We start from the raw sequence: 25573 nt of genomic DNA on the forward strand, positions 1-25573 counted from the left end.
CATTGTAAGCAGACTTTTATTTATGTGTTAACATGCATTAAAAAGGACATACGTGTTCTTTTCTCCACTAAGGATTGTAAATTATAGTCACCATTACAAAATTATAGTCACCATTACAAAATTAGAGTCACCATTACAAAATATAGTCACCATTACAAAATTATAGTCAGCATTACAAAATTATAGTGCACTTCTTAAAGTCTGCAGTCTAAAGTAACGCACAATCAATTTAGTGCCATGATGTCAGATATCTTGTTTAGCATACCGCCGTGACTTGGGGTTAAAAACCCCCCCAAAAAAATGCTACTTTGCCCTCCTCGCTTTGTTGTCTTTTTCCCATTTTTTCCTGCCTGCCTTGCTGTCTTCCTTCACTCTTTTTTTTGCTCTTGTTGGAGTTTTCTCCACAACAATAGCGCTGGCCGCTCCGCAGCGGGCCTGAACCGCAGGAACCCTTCTTTGCCAGAAGAGATTACGAACATTCTTGAGCAGGCCCGAGTTGCCACGGTAACCTGTGATGCTGTGGGAACACTTCTTTTTTTTTGTGTTTTTTTTCTCCAATGATGTCATGACTAACCACATGGATAAAAGGGACTAAAGGAACACTGTTGGATCTTTTTTAGGCTAAAATATTGCCTCATTTCAAACAGATTTCATTGCCATTGGTAACTTTTGTGATGCATTTGACTGGATAATGACAATTTGAAGCCTTTATTTGGATGCGGTAAATGGAATAATCACTCCTGTTTCAAAGTGTCAACCTCACAATGAAGTCATTCCTTTTGTCTTTAACAACAAAAAACACTAACACAAATATGAAACAGGAATAATTATTTTATTAGTATGTTGTTGTTGCTTTTTTTAGAAAAGTGCATGATGGAAATCTAAATATTTGCTGCATTATAAAAAAAAAAGGTTGAAGTGGAGCCCTGAAATAGTAAAAGGTTGTGAAAAAGTTATTACAAAAAGCGGCATTATTTCATAATGAGGTAAAATGGTATACATCATGACAAAATGCGTAATTATTCCATTTTTCTTACAGGGCGACATACTGAAAAATCAACTGAATGGGCGAGTTACTTTGATATTTTAACACATTTATAAAATTGTGTTAAAATCTGAAAAATATATTCTATATTTAAGGAAACCGATTTGTGTTGAAATAATCAGTTTTGATTATTCTCTTTACATTTTTCTTTTTTCCCCCATGTTTTTGTTTTTTGTTGTCCAATGTGTCGTGGGCCCAAAAAAAAACTATCCATGGCCCACAAATGGCCCCGAGGCCGTACTTTGGAACAACTTCATGCACTGATGAAAGAAACAACATGCTGGTCTAGAACATACTTAGTGGAGGTTTAGCCCATGTACTGTAAATAAGGTTTAAGTATATTATAGGCCTCTTCTGATTGACTAAATAGAAAAGGCCTACAGGGATATAGAAAAAAATAAATATATATATATATTTAATCTTGATTCTTAATCTAATTTTCAAAAAAGAAATCTAGGTAAAATTACTAATATTTTTTATTTGTCCTGTCCACCCACTTATTGAAATCATATATTTGATGTAGGTTCGGGGTATCTAAAGTTTTTTGACTTGACTTTTTCCGCATTGGCAAAACAATTAGGCCAGGGGGCGAAAAATCAACTGCATGTAAAGTAATGTATATATATATATATATATATATATATATATATATATATATATATATATAGTTACACCTATTTTTAGGTACAATATACAGTATTTTTTAAGACTGAAAATACACATCACCATGATTTAGTCATAAAGTCAAAAACATTAGTGCTAGTCAAAGAGCCACAATAAAATAAGACAAATATGTACTACTAATAATAATAATATTTATAATAATAACAATTAAAAATAATAATACAATTACATACACGTGTACATATATATGTATCTATATATTTGTATATATATATGTAGGTATGTATATACATGTATATATATATATACATGTATGTATATAAAATATTTGTGTATATATATAAAATAAATATGTATGTGTGTATATATATATACACACATAGTACATATATGTATACATGTGTAATGTGTACATATTGATATAATGGATGGATATAATCAATATAATTGGATATTAAGGGTATGTGAAAGTTTTACTCCTAGTCTGTTAGCTTCCGTGAAAAACTTCTTAAAGTTATGTAATCAAGCAGCTAAAATACGCCAAACATGGGTGAGTGTGGAGAGAGGGTTTTAGAGTTTTCCAATCATGTACTCTAATGGATATAAATGGGGGTAATTTTGAATTTGTCTATGGAGTTTGGACGTTTTTCATAATGTACACAATGTTCAGTGAGCAGGTTGTGTTATGCATCAACACTCTGTTAATTGCTTTTTTTTGCACCATGACTAGGGAAGGTTGTTTGGATTGTGTCATATATGTAAATGAGTTGTGTCAAATATGTAAATGATGTGCTACCTTTACAAATTACATATATCTTCTTCACATAGTTACATCAGAAAAGAGTAGTTTCTTATTTGTATTTGACTTTATTAAATGCATTTTGTTACACATGACCACTTTTCTTTGAAGTAACAAACATATTTTATGGAGGAGTGTAGTACATCATAGAACTGGCACCCAGTGTTATTAAAAATAAAGTATTAATTACAGTTAATACATATGATACGTTTGAATAGAAAATCGATTCTGAATCAAATCGTTACCCCGAAGAACCAAATCGAATCGTTCGGTGCCTAAAGAACCACAGCCCTAGTAGATGGGAATCAACACATGACAAACACAATATTTGGTCTTTTATTTTTTTTAATTCAGGAAAAACATGTCAGTTGTTGTCCAAAGCAAATATAAATAATTCCAATAAATACAACAATAATTCAAAATGTGCATGAAAATGTTTTACTATCCTCTACTATATCCTCCAGAATCTCAACGAGTGACCCATAAAATGCTGACTTCTTTTCTTGTTCCCCCTCGTCGTCGACACGCTCCCTCTTGTGATCCCGCGTCCACTGGGACTCTTTGTGGTTATTTAGCATACTCTCAGACGACACTCCACTTGCACTTGTGGCCACGCTGCAGGCCAGGATGTTAGCGTCATCTCATTAGATGTGGGACTGGACGCCCTCTGATCCTCGCCTCCCCTCAGGCCGACATGGATTACACAGCTTTGTGCAATATGCCCAAACATATGTGTGTGTGTGTGTGTGTGTGTGTGTGTGCGTGTTCTTGTATCTCTACCCTTCTTGAGACATCAACAAGAGAGAGTAGCGTCCATATGAGGACCGGTGAACAAGTTAGGACGGAAATCCTGGTCCCAATACGTAAAACCATTGCATCGAATAGAGAATGTCTCATTTGCACCCCTGGTGGTGAAATCTATCAAAATTAGGGTGTAGGGATTATTCAAATTGACTCTGTTGCAAGTCTTGTGTGTTCTTTGTAACTTGTTTGTGTGGGCTGTGGCTATTGACGTTTTTTTCCTGGTCTCAGTCTGGACCTCCTGCCCGGGAGTTCAGCTTTAGACTGAATATTGTTTTTTTTCCCCTCCCCCCCTAACCCCTCACCAATATTTACCTGTTTCCTACCTTTTTAAGGGGCGCCAGAAGTTGGCTGACCCATCAGCGGCCGTGTTCTGTCCCCCTGTAATGTTCATCTGCTCTTGAGTGGGACTGTGCTGAAAACTGTGTTTCCGTTTTAAAAGTCTCCCCCCTACGGTCAACATGTGAAATAACAATTGTGTGTAAAAATTAGAAATGCTCCCCCTCTGGCCAATATATGTAATAACAAGTGTGTGTAAGGAATTTAAATGTGCCCCCTTTGGCCAAAATAAAAAAATGTATAAAGAGACTTGAAGTAAATGATAAAGATTAAAAACAAATTGCAGAAAAAAACAGATTCGAATTAACTAAAAGCAGTCTTTTTCTCACAATGTGTCGACTTTTTTCGAATAAAATTGGGAACGATTTCTCATATCTTTGTTTCCGTAAGATTGCAAAATTGTCTTGTAAAATTATAACTTTTTATGTAAAATTATAATGTTTTGTCATATGAAATTCAGACTTTTATCACAATATTGCCAATTTTTTTGTTGTTCTCGTAAAATAGTGACAGTTTCAGAGTAAAATTATGACTTTTGTCATAATTTTGCCAAGTAAAATTTCAAATATTACAATTTTGCCAAAATTTTAGAGTGTTCTTATAAAATTATGACTTGTCGAGTAGAATTGCGACTCTTTTCATAAAATCGCCCAAATTTTAAGCTTTTCTTGTAAAATTGCGACTGTTATTGAGTACAATTCCAACTTTTATCATAACATTGCACAAATGTTCAGTTGTTCTTCTAAAATGTTGACTTGTAATCAGTAAAATAACAACTTTTATCAAAACACTGCTCAACTTTAAGTTTTTCTAGTGAAATTGTGACCTTTGTCTTGTAAAATTCCAATTCATTTTTCACAACAAGCTTTTTTATATTTGCATAGTATGTACAGTATATATCATTAATGTTGTAAATACTTATCTTTATATATCTAGAAAGGGTGGTCCTAAAGAGGTAGGCTTTTTTTGGAGGTCTCAAGAAGGTAAGAAAATACAAAAGTGTGTGTGTGTGTGTTTGTTTGTGCAAGTGTTTTTTGGTGTGTGTGTGTGTCTCTGTGTGTGTGTTTGCTGTCCTTAAAAATGGCCAACTCGCATAACTTACTACTCTGCGTGTGTGTATATATATATATATATATATATATATATATATATATATATATAACTTACTACTCTGCGTGTGTATGGTCAAATCTACCGAACAACAGCGGTCGGTCCTCACAACTACAAAAGTTTAATTTTTTTTTTACTTTGTGTGTTTTGCATTCTGAAGTGAGGTTGCAACTCTCTACTCCCATCTAGTTGCCCAATATATATGTTTTTCATCATTCTAGCTATAGTGGAAAGGGGGTCCTCACAACCTACTGACCAAATGTGGGTCCACACAAAGTAGGCAAGACGTGTGTGTGTGTGTGTGTGTGTGTGTGTGTGTGTGTGTGTGTGTGTGTGTGTGTTACCACTTTGAGTAATTGTGATTATGATGTTCTTCCTCCTCAGTTTCTCAGCGGGAGGGTTTTACCCGAGATAAGTTGTCGCGTTAAGCGCAAACTTTTTCTGCGTGATTGCCGGGCCTTTCCTCGCCGTCTCCCTATACGGCCGGAGCGTCTTAATAGCCGTCCCCCGGCGCCGCCGCCGGCACTCATGTCACAAATAAACAGGCTGACACAGTCATTTACTCAAATTGTCCCCTGCGCTATTCACAAGCCTCCCCCTGGTGAACAACAACAATTATTCCAAATGTCAAAGAGCCAAGCCTTCGGGGCACGGAGAAAAGGAACATTAAAAATCTATTATATACATATAGGCTTCCTTCAGCGTCATAATAAAGGATTACAAGAGGCGGGGGGAACAAAGCCTGTGTCCTCGCCGCTGTGAGCTGTTCTACATGACCTCTCGTAACCTCATCTCGTCTCTGAGGAACCTCTGCGTCGACCCCGAGCTGAGATGAAGATACATCCACCTCTTGCTTTTCAATTGGATGTCATACTTCAAGACCCATCTTGAGGTATTGAGGACGAAGAGAGGGGCAGAATTTTGCAATTCGTGTTCCCCGCTTTCTGGATGAACCACTTCCTGTTTGGCCTTCTTTTAATGGCGGACTTACCGTATTTTCCGGACCGTAGGGCGCACCGGATTATAAGGCGCACTGCCGATGGGCGAGTCTATTCAGGCATTTTTCATACAAACCCCGTTTCCATATGAGTTGGGAAATTGTGTTAGACGTAAATATAAACAGAATAAAATTATTTGCAAATCCTTTCAACTGAAATTCAGTTGAATGCACAACAAAGACAAGATAATTGACGTTGAAACTCATAAACTTAGTTTCTTTTTTATTGATTGAATTAATAAATAACTTAGAATTTCATGGCTGCAACACGTGCCAAAGTAGTTGGGAAAGGGCGTGTTCACCACTGTGTTACATCACCTTTTCTTTTAACAACACTCAATAAACGTTTGGGAACTGAGGAAACTAATTGTTGAAGCTTTGAAAGTCGAATTCTTTCCCATTCTTGTTTTATGTAGAGCTTCAGTCCTTCAACAGTCTGGGGTCTCCGCTGTCCTATTTTACGCTTCATAATGCGCCACACATTTTCCATGAGAGACAGGTCTGGACTGCAGGCAGGCCAGGAAAGTACCCACACTCTTTTACTACGAAGCCACGATGTTGTAACACTTGTCTTGCTGAAATAAGTAGGGGCGTCCATGAAAACGTTGCTTGGATGACAACATATGTTGCTCCAAAAGCTGTATGTACCTTTCAGCATTAATGGTGCCTTCACAGATGTGTAAGTTACCCATGTCTTGTTCACTAATACACCCCCATACCATCACACATGTGTAAGTTACCCATGTCTTGTTCACTAATACACCCCCATACCATCACACATGTGTAAGTTACCCATGTCTTGTTCACTAATACACCCCCATACCATCACACATGTGTAAGTTACCCATGTCTTGGGCACTAATACACCCCCATACCATCACACATGTGTAAGTTACCCATGTCTTGTTCACTAATACACCCCCATACCATCACAGATGCTGGCTTTTGAACTTTGCGCCTATAACAATCCGAATGGTTATTTTCCTCTTTGTTCTGGAGGACACCACGTCCACAGTTTCCAAATATAATTTGAAATGTGGACTCGTCAGACCACAGAACACATTTCCACTTTGCATCAGTCCATCTAAGGCTTTCCATAGTAGAGTTTTAACTTGCACTTACAGATGTAGCGACCAACTGTAGTTACTGACAGTGGTTTTATGAAGTGATCCTGAGCACATGTGGTGATATCCTTTACACAATGATGTCGGTTTTTGATGCAGTACCGCCTGAGGGATCAAAAGTCTGTAATATAATCGCTTACGTGCAGTGATTTCTCCAGATTCTCTGAACTTTTTGATGATTTTACGGACCGTAGATGGTAAAATCCCTAAATTCCTTGCAATAGCTCTTTGAGAAATGTTGTTCTAAAACTGTTTGACAATTTGCTTACAAAGTGGTGACCCTCGCCCCATCCTTGTTTGTGAGTTACTTAGCATTTCATGGAAGCTGCTTTTATATCCAATCATGGCACCCACCTGTTCCCAATTAGCCTGCACACCTGTGGGATGTTCCATATAAGTGTTGGATGAGCATTTCTCAACTTTATGAGTATTTATTGCCACCTTTCCCAACTTCTTTGTCACGTGTTGCTGGCATCAAATTCTAAAGTTAATGATTATTTGCAACAACAAAAAAAGTTGATCAAATATGTTGTCTTTGTAGCATATTCAACTGAATATGGCTTGAAAAGGATTTGCAAATCATTGTATTCTGTTTATATTTACATCTAACACAATTTCCCAACTTATGTGGAAACAGCGTTTGTAAGTTACCCATGCCTTGGGCACTAATACACCCCCATACCATCACACATGTGTAAGTTACCCATGTCTTGTTCACTAATACACCCCCATACCATCACACATGTGTAAGTTACCCATGTCTTGTTCACTAATACACCCCCATACCATCACACATGTGTAAGTTACCCATGTCTTGTTCACTAATACACCCCCATACCATCACACATGTGTAAGTTAGTCATGTCTTGTTCACTAATACACCCCCATACCATCACACATGTGTAAGTTACCCATGTCTTGTTCACTAATACACCCCCATACCATCACACATGTGTAAGTTACCCATGTCTTGTTCACTAATACACCCCCATACCATCACACATGTGTAAGTTACCCATGTCTTGTTCACTAATACACCCCCATACCATCACACATGTGTAAGTTACCCATGTCTTGTTCACTAATACACCCCCATACCATCACACATGTGTAAGTTACCCATGTCTTGGGCACTAATACACCCCCATACCATCACACATGTGTAAGTTACCCATGTCTTGTTCACTAATACACCCCCATACCATCACACATGTGTAAGTTACCCATGTCTTGTTCACTAATACACCCCCATACCATCACACATGTGTAAGTTACCCATGTCTTGTTCACTAATACACCCCCATACCATCACACATGTGTAAGTTACCCATGTCTTGTTCACTAATACACCCCCATACCATCACACATGTGTAAGTTACCCATGTCTTGTTCACTAATACACCCCCATACCATCACACATGTGTAAGTTAGTCATGTCTTGTTCACTAATACACCCCCATACCATCACACATGTGTAAGTTACCCATGTCTTGTTCACTAATACACCCCCATACCATCACACATGTGTAAGTTACCCATGTCTTGTTCACTAATACACCCCCATACCATCACACATGTGTAAGTTACCCATGTCTTGTTCACTAATACACCCCCATACCATCACACATGTGTAAGTTACCCATGTCTTGTTCACTAATACACCCCCATACCATCACACATGTGTAAGTTACCCATGTCTTGGGCACTAATACACCCCCATACCATCACACATGTGTAAGTTACCCATGTCTTGTTCACTAATACACCCCCATACCATCACACATGTGTAAGTTACCCATGTCTTGTTCACTAATACACCCCCATACCATCACACATGTGTAAGTTACCCATGTCTTGTTCACTAATACACCCCCATACCATCACACATGTGTAAGTTACCCATGTCTTGTTCACTAATACACCCCCATACCATCACACATGTGTAAGTTACCCATGTCTTGTTCACTAATACACCCCCATACCATCACACATGTGTAAGTTACCCATGCCTTGTTCACTAATACACCCCCATACCATCACACATGTGTAAGTTACCCATGTCTTGTTCACTAATACACCCCCATACCATCACACATGTGTAAGTTACCCATGTCTTGTTCACTAATACACCCCCATACCATCACACATGTGTAAGTTACCCATGTCTTGTTCACTAATACACCCCCATACCATCACACATGTGTAAGTTAGTCATGTCTTGTTCACTAATACACCCCCATACCATCACACATGTGTAAGTTACCCATGTCTTGTTCACTAATACACCCCCATACCATCACACATGTGTAAGTTACCCATGTCTTGTTCACTAATACACCCCCATGCCATCACACATGTGTAAGTTACCCATGTCTTGTTCACTAATACACCCCCATACCATCACACATGTGTAAGTTACCCATGTCTTGTTCACTAATACACCCCCATACCATCACACATGTGTAAGTTAGTCATGTCTTGTTCACTAATACACCCCCATACCATCACACATGTGTAAGTTACCCATGCCTTGTTCACTAATACACCCCCATACCATCACACATGTGTAAGTTACCCATGTCTTGTTCACTAATACACCCCCATACCATCACACATGTGTAAGTTACCCATGTCTTGTTCACTAATACACCCCCATACCATCACACATGTGTAAGTTAGTCATGTCTTGTTCACTAATACACCCCCATACCATCACACATGTGTAAGTTACCCATGCCTTGGCCACTAATACACCCCCATACCATCACACATGTGTAAGTTACCCATGTCTTGTTCACTAATACACCCCCATACCATCACACATGTGTAAGTTACCCATGTCTTGTTCACTAATACACCCCCATACCATCACACATGTGTAAGTTAGTCATGTCTTGTTCACTAATACACCCCCATACCATCACACATGTGTAAGTTACCCATGCCTTGTTCACTAATACACCCCCATACCATCACACATGTGTAAGTTACCCATGTCTTGTTCACTAATACACCCCCATACCATCACACATGTGTAAGTTACCCATGTCTTGTTCACTAATACACCCCCATACCATCACACATGTGTAAGTTACCCATGTCTTGTTCACTAATACACCCCCATACCATCACACATGTGTAAGTTACCCATGTCTTGTTCACTAATACACCCCCATACCATCACACATGTGTAAGTTACCCATGTCTTGTTCACTAATACACCCCCATACCATCACACATGTGTAAGTTACCCATGTCTTGTTCACTAATACACCCCCATACCATCACACATGTGTAAGTTACCCATGTCTTGTTCACTAATACACCCCCATACCATCACACATGTGTAAGTTACCCATGTCTTGTTCACTAATACACCCCCATACCATCACACATGTGTAAGTTACCCATGTCTTGTTCACTAATACACCCCCATACCATCACACATGTGTAAGTTACCCATGTCTTGTTCACTAATACACCCCCATACCATCACACATGTGTAAGTTAGTCATGTCTTGTTCACTAATACACCCCCATACCATCACACATGTGTAAGTTACCCATGTCTTGTTCACTAATACACCCCCATACCATCACACATGTGTAAGTTACCCATGCCTTGGCCACTAATACACCCCCATACCATCACACATGTGTAAGTTACCCATGTCTTGTTCACTAATACACCCCCATACCATCACACATGTGTAAGTTACCCATGTCTTGTTCACTAATACACCCCCATACCATCACACATGTGTAAGTTAGTCATGTCTTGTTCACTAATACACCCCCATACCATCACACATGTGTAAGTTAGTCATGTCTTGTTCACTAATACACCCCCATACCATCACACATGTGTAAGTTACCCATGTCTTGTTCACTAATACACCCCCATACCATCACACATGTGTAAGTTACCCATGTCTTGTTCACTAATACACCCCCATACCATCACACATGTGTAAGTTACCCATGTCTTGTTCACTAATACACCCCCATACCATCACACATGTGTAAGTTACCCATGTCTTGTTCACTAATACACCCCCATACCATCACACATGTGTAAGTTACCCATGTCTTGTTCACTAATACACCCCCATACCATCACACATGTGTAAGTTACCCATGTCTTGTTCACTAATACACCCCCATACCATCACACATGTGTAAGTTAGTCATGTCTTGTTCACTAATACACCCCCATACCATCACACATGTGTAAGTTACCCATGTCTTGTTCACTAATACACCCCCATACCATCACACATGTGTAAGTTACCCATGTCTTGTTCACTAATACACCCCCATACCATCACACATGTGTAAGTTACCCATGTCTTGTTCACTAATACACCCCCATACCATCACACATGTGTAAGTTAGTCATGTCTTGTTCACTAATACACCCCCATACCATCACACATGTGTAAGTTACCCATGCCTTGTTCACTAATACACCCCCATACCATCACACATGTGTAAGTTACCCATGTCTTGTTCACTAATACACCCCCATACCATCACACATGTGTAAGTTACCCATGTCTTGTTCACTAATACACCCCCATACCATCACACATGTGTAAGTTACCCATGTCTTGTTCACTAATACACCCCCATACCATCACACATGTGTAAGTTACCCATGTCTTGTTCACTAATACACCCCCATACCATCACACATGTGTAAGTTACCCATGTCTTGTTCACTAATACACCCCCATACCATCACACATGTGTAAGTTACCCATGTCTTGTTCACTAATACACCCCCATACCATCACACATGTGTAAGTTACCCATGTCTTGTTCACTAATACACCCCCATACCATCACACATGTGTAAGTTACCCATGTCTTGTTCACTAATACACCCCCATACCATCACACATGTGTAAGTTACCCATGTCTTGTTCACTAATACACCCCCATACCATCACACATGTGTAAGTTACCCATGTCTTGTTCACTAATACACCCCCATACCATCACACATGTGTAAGTTAGTCATGTCTTGTTCACTAATACACCCCCATACCATCACACATGTGTAAGTTAGTCATGTCTTGTTCACTAATACACCCCCATACCATCACACATGTGTAAGTTACCCATGTCTTGTTCACTAATACACCCCCATACCATCACACATGTGTAAGTTACCCATGCCTTGGCCACTAATACACCCCCATACCATCACACATGTGTAAGTTACCCATGTCTTGTTCACTAATACACCCCCATACCATCACACATGTGTAAGTTACCCATGTCTTGTTCACTAATACACCCCCATACCATCACACATGTGTAAGTTAGTCATGTCTTGTTCACTAATACACCCCCATACCATCACACATGTGTAAGTTAGTCATGTCTTGTTCACTAATACACCCCCATACCATCACACATGTGTAAGTTACCCATGTCTTGTTCACTAATACACCCCCATACCATCACACATGTGTAAGTTACCCATGTCTTGTTCACTAATACACCCCCATACCATCACACATGTGTAAGTTACCCATGTCTTGTTCACTAATACACCCCCATACCATCACACATGTGTAAGTTACCCATGTCTTGTTCACTAATACACCCCCATACCATCACACATGTGTAAGTTACCCATGTCTTGTTCACTAATACACCCCCATACCATCACACATGTGTAAGTTACCCATGTCTTGTTCACTAATACACCCCCATACCATCACACACGTGTAAGTTACCCATGTCTTGTTCACTAATACACCCCCATACCATCACACATGTGTAAGTTAGTCATGTCTTGTTCACTAATACACCCCCATACCATCACACATGTGTAAGTTACCCATGCCTTGGCCACTAATACACCCCCATACCATCACACATGTGTAAGTTACCCATGTCTTGTTCACTAATACACCCCCATACCATCACACATGTGTAAGTTACCCATGTCTTGTTCACTAATACACCCCCATACCATCACACATGTGTAAGTTAGTCATGTCTTGTTCACTAATACACCCCCATACCATCACACATGTGTAAGTTACCCATGTCTTGTTCACTAATACACCCCCATACCATCACACATGTGTAAGTTACCCATGTCTTGTTCACTAATACACCCCCATACCATCACACATGTGTAAGTTACCCATGTCTTGTTCACTAATACACCCCCATACCATCACACATGTGTAAGTTACCCATGTCTTGTTCACTAATACACCCCCATACCATCACACATGTGTAAGTTACCCATGTCTTGTTCACTAATACACCCCCATACCATCACACATGTGTAAGTTACCCATGTCTTGTTCACTAATACACCCCCATACCATCACACATGTGTAAGTTACCCATGTCTTGTTCACTAATACACCCCCATACCATCACACATGTGTAAGTTACCCATGTCTTGTTCACTAATACACCCCCATACCATCACACATGTGTAAGTTACCCATGTCTTGTTCACTAATACACCCCCATACCATCACACATGTGTAAGTTACCCATGTCTTGTTCACTAATACACCCCCATACCATCACACATGTGTAAGTTAGTCATGTCTTGTTCACTAATACACCCCCATACCATCACACATGTGTAAGTTACCCATGCCTTGGCCACTAATACACCCCCATACCATCACACATGTGTAAGTTACCCATGTCTTGTTCACTAATACACCCCCATACCATCACACATGTGTAAGTTACCCATGTCTTGTTCACTAATACACCCCCATACCATCACACATGTGTAAGTTAGTCATGTCTTGTTCACTAATACACCCCCATACCATCACACATGTGTAAGTTACCCATGTCTTGTTCACTAATACACCCCCATACCATCACACATGTGTAAGTTACCCATGTCTTGTTCACTAATACACCCCCATACCATCACACACGCTAGCTTTTCAACTTTGCGTCGATGACAGTCTGGATGGTTCACTTCCCCTTTGGTCCGGATGACACGATTTCGAATATTTTTGAAAAATCATTGCATTCTGTTTATATTTACATCGAACACAATTCCCTGACTCATATGGAAACAGGGTTTGTACATAAGGCGCATTAATGTGTTCATATTATTAAGATTTTTTTTTTTTCTAAATTTAAAACGCTTCCTTGTGGTCTACATCAGTTTTTCAACCTTTTTTTGAGCCAAGGTATATTTTTTGCGTTGAAAAAATCCAGAGGCCCACCACCAGGAATTGATTTACGTGGATCCCAACTTAAACAAGTTGAAAAACTTATTTGGGTGTTACTATTTAGTAGTCAATTGCACGGAATATATACTGTACTGTGTAACCTACTAATACAAGTTTCAGTCAATCAATCAATCAAGTTTAAAAAAACGCAGCAGAAATCATTAAAAAACAAAACTCAGTTGTTCGTAAAAAGTCTTTGGATATGACTTTGAACCATAATTAAACATGCATCACTATACTGTAGCTCTTGTCTCAAAGCAGGTGTGCTGCCACCACCTGTTTCATCACCACTGACTTATTTTGACTTTTTTACTGTTTTCCTGTCTGTAGTGTTTTAGTTCTTGTCTTGTGCTCCTATTTTGGTGGGTTTTTATTTTTATTTTGTCATTGTCCTGTTGCAGTTTCATGTCTTCCTTTGACCCATATTTCCCACATCTACTTTGTTTTTATTCTTCTTCGTGGGGACATTGTGGATTGTCATGTCATGTTCAGGTGTACATTGTGGACGCCATCTTTGCTCCACAGTAAGTCTTTGCTGTCGTCCAGCATTCTGTTTTTGTTTCTTTTGTCGCCGGTTCAGTTTTAGTTTCGTTCTGAATAGCCATCCCTAAGCTTCAATGCCTTTTCTTAGGGGCACTCACCTTTTGTTTATTTTTTGTTTAAGCATTAGACACCATTGTACCTGCACCCTGCCTCCCGCTGTTCCTGACATCTACAAAGCAATTTTCAACCGGCTGCCACCTACTAAAATGAAAGAGTATTACATGATTACTCTGCCGAGCTCTAGACAGCACACACACTCAACAACAACACATCATTTGCAGACTATAATTAATGGTTTGCAACAAATATTTTTTACCCCAAATAGGTGAAATTAGATAACCTCCCACAGCACAGCAGACTGTATCTCACGGCATGCTGGTTAAAAAACACTGGTCTACATAACATGTAATGGTGGTTCTTTGGGCAAAATGTTGCATAGATGATGTTTTACGGATAATCTTCAAGTCGCTTTCTGACAGTCACTTCAGGATGGGCTGTTTTGTGGGCGGGTCTTACTTACGTGGCTCGCCTTCAACAGCGTCTTTTTCCCATCATCGTTTTTGTAGCGGTGTAGCGTGCAAGGACGGGAGTGGAAAAAGTGTCATGGATGGAGCTAACTGTTTTAATGACAATCAGACTTTACATCAATCGATAACTGAGCAGCATCTCCTCATCCGTGGCTCACTAGTGCAACAACATCGCCGGAAATGTGTCCCGTGAAAAACCGTCAGACTGCAACTCTCTGATAACTAAAGTTCCTTTGGTGAATATTGTAAACTCACAACACCGGTATGTTTTCAGTGCTTCCATAGCGGGTCTACTGACAGAAGTAAGTAAGAACTTTACATGGCTAGCTAGCTAGCTAGCGGCTAACGTTCAGCCGCAATTGACAGTGTTTTAGCTACTTCTAAATCACTAATCCTCGCCTCCATGGCGACAAATAAAGTACGTTTCTTACAAGTATCATCCCTGCAGGCCGAGAAATAGCTAAACATGCTTTACTACACACCGTAGCTCACCAGCGTCGCAATGTAAACAAATGCCAAGGGTGGATCTACACCTAACATCCACTGTAATGATACCAAGTACAGGAGTGTATCCAGTCAAAACTATATTGATTACATCGATATTTTTTGGCATCACAAAATATTATTTATTTTTTAATTTTATGTTTTTGTTTTTTTATAAACTCAGGAAATATGTCCCTTGACTTTGAATACGACCAATGTATGATCCTGTAACGACTTGGTAACTGATCGATACCCAAATTTGTGGTATCATCCAAAACCAATGTAAAATATCAAACAACAGAAGAATAAGTGAATATTACATTTGAACAGAAGTGTAGATAGAACATGTTAAAAGAGAAAATAAGCAGATATTAACAGTAAATGAACAAGTAGATTAATAATTCATTTTTCACTACTTGTCCTTAATTTTGACAAAATAACAGAATAATAAATGACACAATAAGTTACTGCAAATGTCAGCAGACTGCTTAGGAGCCTTTGTTTACTTATTTACTAATAAAGACAAGTTGTGTAGTATGTTCTCTATTTCATTTAAGGACAACATTGCAATAAGAAACATAAGTTTTAAAACCTCTTAAGGCCCAAGCTGATTCTTTACATACTTTTTTTTTTATTTCTTTTTGCTATTTGGGCTTTTTGGACCCTAATTAGAATTAAAAAAAACTAAGAATCATCTTTTTATGATGTGCTTAGTCCATAAGTACACAAACGTGTACTTCATGTTTAGTGACGTACTAATTCTTATTTTTACACTTTTTTTCCCCGAATTCCATTGTATGTTATACTCTTCTGAAACCACCAGATGGCAGTATAAGTGTCCACATAAGCGGCCATAAGACCCCAATTCAGCAGTGTACACAATTTTGTAAATAAGAGCTAAAAGGTGCTGTCCACGCATGTGGCCACTAAAGCCTTTAATTATAATATATGTATGCTAAGATTTTTATAAAGATTTTTATATTAAAACAAAGCCAATAATATGGATCAGCATTATTTGTGGTCCTCTTTATTTAGAAAAGTATCAAAAAGTATCTAAATACATTTTGGTACCGGTACCGGCATACTTGCCAACTTTGAGCCCTCCGATTTCGGGAGGTGGGGGTTTGGGGGGTGTGGCGGGTGGCGTGGTTAAGAGGGAAGGAGTATATTTATAGCTGTTGTGTGCACAGTTGTGCACTGCACTCTCTAAAAGCCGTAGATGTTATTGTCACATATGCGTGATTGATTGATTGATTGAAACATTTATTAGTAGATTGCACAGTACAGTACATATTCCGTACAATTGACCACTAAATGGTAACACCCCAATAAGTTTTTCAACTTGTTTAAGTTGGGGTCCACGTTAATCAATTCATGGTACAAATATATACTATCAGCATAATACAGTCATCACACAAGTTAATCATCACCCGGGGGGTGGGATGTGGAACTTTGGTTGATATCAGTACTTCAGTCATCAACAATTGCATCAACAGAGAAATGTGGACATTGAAACAGTGTAGGTCTTACTTAGTAGGATATGTACAGCGAGCAGAGAACATAGTGAGTTCAGATAGCATAAGAACAAGTTTATACATTATTTATATTAGGTTATTAACAATCCGGGGAGATGGGATGTGAATGGAGGACGGTTTAGTAAAGGGTTGAAGTCTCCTGGAGGTGTTGTGGTGCATGTACAGTAGATGGCAGTATTGTCCTGTTTAAGAGTGCCACAACATTGCTGTTTATGGCAGACAAACTGTTTAATGGTAGACGGAAACGTGACTGCTGTTGTTGTGTGTTGTTTCTGCGCTGGGAGGACGTTAATGACAATAAACCCACATAAATAACAGAGAACTCGCCCTCAATCATTCGTCAGTTATAACGTTATTGGGCAGACACGCTGTTCTCACTCAGGTCCGCATGGAGCCGGAGGGCGCGTGGCCCCCAGCTCCGCCTGAATTTCGGGAGATTTTCGGGAGAAAATTTGTCCCGGGGTTTTCGGGAGAGGCGCTGAATTTCGGGAGTCTCCCGGATGATTCCGGGAGTGTTGACAAGTATGGGTACCGGTACCAACATCTTGACATCGGGACCACCCTAGTGCAGTGTCTCATGCAGCATTTTAAGTGGGTTACCAATTGTTTATTTTACTCCTGTTTGTTTTACGTTGAGTCAAGGGGGAGGAGACACTGCACTATTTGCTTGCCTTACAGAATTGCTAGTGTGACATCCAGTGGACACATTTAGAACAGCAGATTATTTAATTTAAAAAATTCAGCTCAATTTTACATTTAGCAAACTCATCTCACGGGTCGGATTGAACCTGCATGCTTGACATCCCTGACCTAGAGTGAGTATGCCTTAAAATATAAAAATATTACTGGCGGTATCAATCTATTCCATGCGATTGCCCCATCTTGTTATAACGGCATCTAACTCCGCCACCCCATTCCATGTATTTGTTACCTTTGGCCCACTGGCAATAAATCCAATCTTGTCTTCCCGGATGTGGAACGCTGACCACTAGCCAAGCGGTCAAGGAGAGGGCCACACTTCAACGCCCGTCGTTATCACTCGGACGTCATCAGCACCGTCTTTACGGCCTTCTCATCCTGGAAAAACGAGGGTGCGTTCGACGTGCCGTTTTGTTTTTTTCATAATGCAAAACCGTCGTCTTGCAGGGCAGTCGGTGCGCCGGAGAGAACCCAAACAATGTCTGCTAACTGGTAAGTACGCCCCGATCTCATCAGCAGTGATTTCAAAACCATCACGACTCTCCCCGGGGGAGCCCTAAATGGAGCAGATGGTGGATAAATGGCGTCTAAGGGGGGGAAAATTAAGGAGTTTCATTGGATTTCCATCAATTACCTGAGCTCGTGTATCAATATGGATTAAAAGCAATGTTATTTGTAATGTGTCTGACAAGTGCCATCAATATATTAATAACGCCACTTTTCAGACATCCATCCTCATTTGCAACTTTGGTCATCAACCGTCACGATGAATTTGGAAGTTTTTTTGTTTTTTTTTGCATCCTTTCACTCAACCTTCACAACGAAGCTGAAGGAACTTCTAGCAATGAGCGCCTCTTAGTCCTGCATTTGCATGTTACGCTACAGGGACTCGAAAAGTGCTCAATTTCTTCCTCTGGCTGGCGTCCTCCTCGTAGTTCCGCCGCTGATAGGCTGCTTGCCGGCTTCATTGCAGATGATCATAAAGCAGTGAGATGTGCTTTTTGGAGCCGGGCTAAAAATCAGAAGCATTATAGGCGCCATCCCTCACTTTAGTCTCTAAGCACTGTGACAGAAACACTTCAGCCTTAACTGTTTCTTTTCTTCGAGGAGGAGATAGTGGATTGTTAATGTGGAGTGGCGAGGACAACGCCGTGTTTAAGGAGTAAAACATATTTTTTTTAAATCCAGGGTAAATGTACAACCAACTAATGCCTGCACAGGTTAACTGGCCAACGCTACACTGACAGGTGACATGATCCGTTACTCGGATCATGTCATTTTCTGGTTTTGTTCTGTTTCTGTATCACATCCTGTTTTGTATTTGTGTTCCTTAGTTCCTGGTGGCACTTCCTGTTTGTTTCCGTTGCCATAGTCACACATTTGTGTCACCTGCCTTTTGTTTTTGACGCGCACCTGCCTCCTAATTACTGTCCTTATATAAGCCTGCCTATTCCGTTACTCATCCTCGCATTCTAATGTGACGTTTTGCTGGCATCGTGGTGCGGGTTTGTTCTCTCGAGGATGCAGTCGGATATGGACACAGCGTGAGGGTAAGAAATTATGATTTATTTCTACTAAGAAAACAGACTTGCACAAGGCACTAAAGGTAAAACAAACAGAACCAGCATGGGAGCTAGAAAGAACTAAAGGTGCTAGCATGAGAGCTAGGGAACAAGCAAAGGAATAGCGTGGAAGCTAAAAAGTACAAAAATAGTCTCTTTACCACAATCGAGAAATCAGCGTCGTCACCTGTTGTATCGATCAGAAACTAAAATGCGAGGATGAGTAACGGAAAAGGACAGTAATTAGGAGGCAGGTGCGCATCGGGGTATAGCTCGGTTGGTAGAGCGGCCGTGCCAGCAACTTGAGGGTTGCAGGTTCGATCCCCGCTTCCGCCATCCTAGTCACTGCCGTTGTGTCCTTGGGCAAGACACTTTACCCACCTGCTCCCAGTGCCACCCACACTGGTTTAAATGTAACTTAGATATTGGGTTTCACTATGTAAAGCGCTTTGAGTCACTAGAGAAAAAAGCGCTATATAAATATAATTCACTTCACTTCATCAAAAACAAAAGGCAGGTGACACAAATGCGTGACTATGGCAACGGAAAACAAACAGGAAGTGCCACCAGGAACTAAGGAAGACTAATCCAAAACAGGATGTGAAACAGAAAGAGAACAAAACCAGGAAATGACATGATCCGAACAGCGGTTAATGACAACAGGAAAGGAATGATATCACTGAGATGTTACTATTGTGACAATAACGTCATTAAAAAAAAGGTACGATAATATCGGCCGATAAATGCTTCAAATGTAATATCGGAAATTAACAGTATCGGTTTCAAAAAGGAAAATTAATGACTTCTTAGAGTGTGTTTTTGCAGGTGCTGTAGCCGTGGCTAACAAGCGAGCTAGCTCGGTGACTGACTAACAACACCATGTCTATGGTTTGGGATTACTTTAAAGCATCTATGATGGATAAAAAAAACTGCAACAAGTTGGTTATGTGAGGAGGAACCAAGATGTCTTCCTTTAATACGAGCAATTAGATCTCCCACCTCTTCAGGAATCATAAGGAGATACACGATGAATACAAGCGGAAGATGGATGTGAGCCCAGTTTATAATTTCTTGTTATACAGAATGCCAGGCAGTCCTGCACTAAATGAGGACTATGTTATTGTTTACTTTATTACTCTAGAATACTCTGGACTGAAGCTCATTGTTTTTGTAGCTGTTGTTTTGAGGCATGTTTAAAAAAAAATAAAAAATAATGCACTTTGTGAAAGTCAAAGTATAGTATTTCCCATAGTTGTAGTAAGTATCAGGATTATCTCAGGGAGAACATGTCCCAAATTCCAAGACGGAGCGGTACATATCTCGTAAAACACGGACGTAGGAAGCAGTACAGAGCAGTTTGTCTCCCAGTCAGCAGCAGCATAACAACAACAAGAGTGTGTTGTTGCTGGTGCTGTAGCTGTGGTTGTTGCTGGTGCTGTAACTGTGGCTAACAAGCGAGCTCGCTTGGTGACTGGCTAATGACACTATTACCTCCCATAGTTGTGGTGAGTATCAGGATTATCTCAGGGAGAGCATGTCCCAAATTCTAAGATGCTGTTTTGAGGCATGTTAAAAAAAAAAAAGCACTTTGTGACTTCAATAATAAATATGGCAGTGCCATGTTAGCACTTTTTTCCATAACTTGAGTTGAAGATTTTTTCTTATTTTGGAAAACCTTCTTACGTTGTTTAATGCATCCAGCACGAAACAAACTACAAAATTAGGCATAATAATGTGTTAACTCCACGATTGTATGTATCGGTATCAGTTGATATCGGAATCGGGAATTAAGAATTGGACAATATCAGAATATCGGGTATCGGAAAAAAAATAAAACATCTAAAAACTAAAACTACAACATCTCTAGTTGTATTTTTTTTTTGTAATTTAGGATTTTATATAAATCAGAATATTATATTAAAAAAACAAAAACAAATATATATATATATATATATATATATATGTAGACTTGTCCAGGGTGTACGCAGCCTTCCGCCCGATTGTAGCTGAGACAGGCATGAGCGCCCCCCGCGACCCCAAAGGATATAAGCAGTAGAAAATGGATGGATGGATATATATATCTATATCTATATATATATATATATATATCTATATATATATATATCTATATATATATAGATATATATATATATATAGCCATCCATTTTCTACCCGCGACCCCAAAGGGTATAAGCAGTAGAAAATGGATGGATGGATATATATATATATATATATATAGCCATCCATTTTCTACCGCTTATTTCCTTTCTGGGTAGCGGGGGGCGCTGGCGCCTATCTCAGCTACAATCGGGCAGAAGGCGGGGTGCACCCTGGACAAGTCGCCACCTCATCACAGGGCCAACACAGATAGACAGACAACATTCACACACTAGGGACCATTTAGTGTTGCCAATCAACCTATCCCCAGGTGCATGTCTTTGGAGGTGGGAGGGGCCTATCCCCAGGTGCATGTCTATCCGGAGGGAACCCACGCAGTCACGGAGAGAACATGCAAACTCCACACAGAAAGATCCCGTGCCTGGATTTGAACCCAGGACTGCAGGAACTTTGTATTGTGAGGCAGACGCACTAACCCCTCTTCCACCGTGAAGCCCTATATACATATATACATATATGTATATATGTATATATATATATATATATATATATATATATTTTTTTTTATATATATATATATGTATGTATATATATGTGTATATATATATATGTATATATATATATATATATGTATATATATATATATATATATGCCTTATCATGCCTTAGTTATATTATAGCATGCTTCTGTAACTAAGACAAAATACGACACTAAAGTCTCAAATTCTGAACGGCTTGTTTGAAACAAGTTTGGAAGAAGGCAAGATTGTTTCATAAATATCAACATCCCCGCCACGCCTCCACGGTTGGATTTCAAATTTCCGGGCCTTCTGGGTATCCCGAACACAAAAAAGCAGTTAGTGTCGGGTTTTGTAAAAGTTGCTATTTGCAAAACAGATCCTCTTTAAAGTACATTCAACTCTTCAAAGTCCTCGTTCCCATTTCTCACTCTGACTTGTTAGGAGTTGTAATTAACATGTGAAGCCTGCTGTGATTACAAATGCTCTTGGTGTAAAATGTAATATTCATAAATAAAGAAGTGCTCCTGACAGTGATATATTCTCCACGGATTATCCCCAGCGGCTTTGACTCGGCCATTAATCTACGTTATTTACGACGATAACAGAAGGCCCTTACAAAAAGACGCCGCAAGCGCACCTTTTTAAAAAAATGTTTGGAAATGTCGGCCAGTGTTGAAAAATGCCATGATATCTTTTTAATGTGAAATTTGCCTTTTGAATTAATACAAATTGATTGTAAAACTGTGCATTGTTTCTTTGTAAAACCTGGTTTCGGAACTCAGGGGTTTGTCTAAACTCACCAAATGTTCATCAATTGCAGTTTGCAAGAGAGGCCTAAACATGACATGACGGGGAAGAACAAGATTATCCATCGTCGACAAGGTGAGCAAATAAGTAAACAGACAAGATAATGTAATAGTTTGATGATGACGTCTCCGCCTACCTTTTTCTGTTTTTGTGAAAGCAACATTAATCTGACGCACCAGTGAAGCTCCGTCTAATGTGAAAATGTGCTCTCTTTTTTTTCTCCCCCCTTCTTCGCCAAGGAAGAGGCTTCTATCACGCTAATGATAATAAATGGCGACTAATGGGATGGCCAAACATAACAAATGGAAAGTTTTAAAAGGTACGGAGGACACATTAAATCTGAAATGACATCCTCAAGTCGGAGCTTTGTCTGGGCTAAACAAGAAAAATGGATCATCGTGATGCGTTTGCATTATTGTACATCATGTACATGCCAGGGAGGGGAATCATTTACCTGGTTTTTTCTTTCCAATCATAATGTATTATTTTGTGATAGGTCATTCATCAAAAGGAAACGTGGCACTTGTGCTCATTTTGGATCTAATGCTGGTTTTGCTGCATATCAAAGTATCATGAATATTATTATCTGAATATTTAATGACAAAATAAACATACATGGTACTAATGATAAGAATAAGAATAATGATTTTAATAATAATAATAATATAACTAGACAACATTCACACCCACATTCAGACACTAGGGACAATTTATTGTTGCCAATCAACCTACAGTTGGGAAATTATGTTAGATGTAAATATAAACGCAATAAAATCATTTGCAAATCCTTTTCAAGCCATATTCAGTTGAATATGCTACAAAGACAACATATTTCATGTTCAAACTCAAACTTATTTTTTTTTTTTAGGACATAGTAATTAACTTAGAATTTCATGGCTGCAACACGTAGTTGGGAAAGGGCATGTTCACCACTGTGTTACATCACCTTTTCTTTTAACAACACTCAATAAACGTTTGGGAACTGAGGAAACTAATTGTTGAAGCTTTGAAAGTGGAATTCTTTCCCATTCTTGTTTTATGTAGAGCTTCAGTCCTTCAACAGTCCGGGGTCTCCGCTGTCCTGTTTTACGCTTCATAATGCGCCACACATTTTCCATGGGAGACAGGTCTGGACTGCAGGTGGGCCAGGAAAGTACCCGCACTCTTTTTTTACAAAGCCACGCTGTTATATAACGTGGCTTGGCATTGTCTTGCTGAAATAAGCAGGGGCGTCCATGAAAAAGACGTCGCTTAGATTGCAGCAAATGTTGTTCCAAAAGCTGTATGTACCTTTCAGCATTAATGGTGCCTTCACAGATGTGTAAGTTACCCATGCCTTGGGCACTAATGCACCCCCATACCATCACAGATGCTGTTTTTTTAACTTTGCGTGGATAACAGTCTGGATGGTTCGCTTCCCCTTTGGTCCGGATGACACAAAGTCAAATATTTCCAAAAACAATTTGAAATGTGGAATCGTCAGACCACAGAACACTTTTCCACTTTGCATCAGTCCATCTTAGATGATCTCGGGCCCAGAGAAGCCGACGGCGTTTCTGGATGTTGTTGATAAATGACTTTAGCTTTGCATAGTAGAGCTTTAACTTGCACTTACAGATGTAGCGACAAACTGTATTTAGTGACAGTAGTTTTCTGAAGTGTTCCTGAGCCCATGTGGTGATATCCTTTAGAGATTGATGTCGGTTTTTGATACAGTGCCATCTGAGGGACCGAAGGTCACGGTCATTCAATGTTGGTTTCCGGCCATGCCGCTTACGTGGAGTGACTTCTCTAAATTCTCTGAACCTTTTGATGATATTATGGAGCGTAGATGTTGAAATCCCTAAATTTCTTGCAATGTCACTTTGAGAAAGGTTGTTCTTAAACTGTTTGACTATTTGCTCACGCAGTTGTGGACAAAGGGGTGTACCTCGCCCCATCCTTTCTTGTGAAAGACTGGGAAGCTGTTTTTATAGCCAATCATGGCACCCACCTGTTCCCAATTAGCCTGCACACCTGTGGGATGTTCCAAATAAGTGTTTGATGAGCATTCCTCATCTTTATCAGTATTTATTGCCACCTTTCCCAACTTCTTTGTCACGTGTTGCTGGCATCAAATTCTAAAGTTAATGATTATTTGCAACAACAAAAAAAGTTGATCAAATATGTTGTCTTTGTAGCATATTCAACTGAATATGGCTTGAAAAGGATTTACAAATCATTGTATTCTGTTTATATTTACATCTAACACCATTTCCCAACTCATATGGAAATGGGGTTTGTATATGTGTATACGTATGTATGTATGTAAATGTGTATATGTATGTATATCCATCCATTTTCTACCGCTTATTCCTTTTGGGGTCGCGGGGGGTGCTGGTGCCTATCTCAGCTACAATCGGGCGGAAGGGGGTGTACACCCTGGACAAGTCGCCACCTCATTGCAGGGCCATGTATAACAATGATATATATATATATATATATATATATATATATATATATATATCAGTAATTGAGAGTTGGACGATATTGGATATCGGCAAAAAAGCCATTATCGGACATCTCTAGGAAAAGTGTCATTTATGATAATAAAATAATATTGGATTTCATTAATAACGTTTAATTCCATCTTTTAAATACACAATTTCAGTCAAAATCATCAACAGATCTTGTTTTGTGTCTTTAAACGGTGCATCCATGTCAC

General features: G+C 39.4%; 1 long non-coding RNA gene across 1 annotated transcript in view; it reads left to right on the forward strand.

The window, feature by feature from the left end:
- LOC133558742 (uncharacterized) overlaps window positions 1-23320 on the forward strand; it is a 56556-nt gene extending 33236 nt beyond the window's left edge. Inside the window, exons 5-6 of the long non-coding RNA XR_009807976.1 lie at window positions 22883-22944; window positions 23109-23320. This is a non-coding gene — a long non-coding RNA (uncharacterized LOC133558742). The remainder of the gene's footprint in view (window positions 1-22882; window positions 22945-23108) is intronic.
- Window positions 23321-25573: the final 2253 nt, after the last annotated feature.

The sequence above is a fragment of the Nerophis ophidion genome, linkage group LG09 (genome assembly GCF_033978795.1).
Source record: "Nerophis ophidion isolate RoL-2023_Sa linkage group LG09, RoL_Noph_v1.0, whole genome shotgun sequence".
NCBI classification, from domain to species: domain Eukaryota; kingdom Metazoa; phylum Chordata; class Actinopteri; order Syngnathiformes; family Syngnathidae; genus Nerophis; species Nerophis ophidion.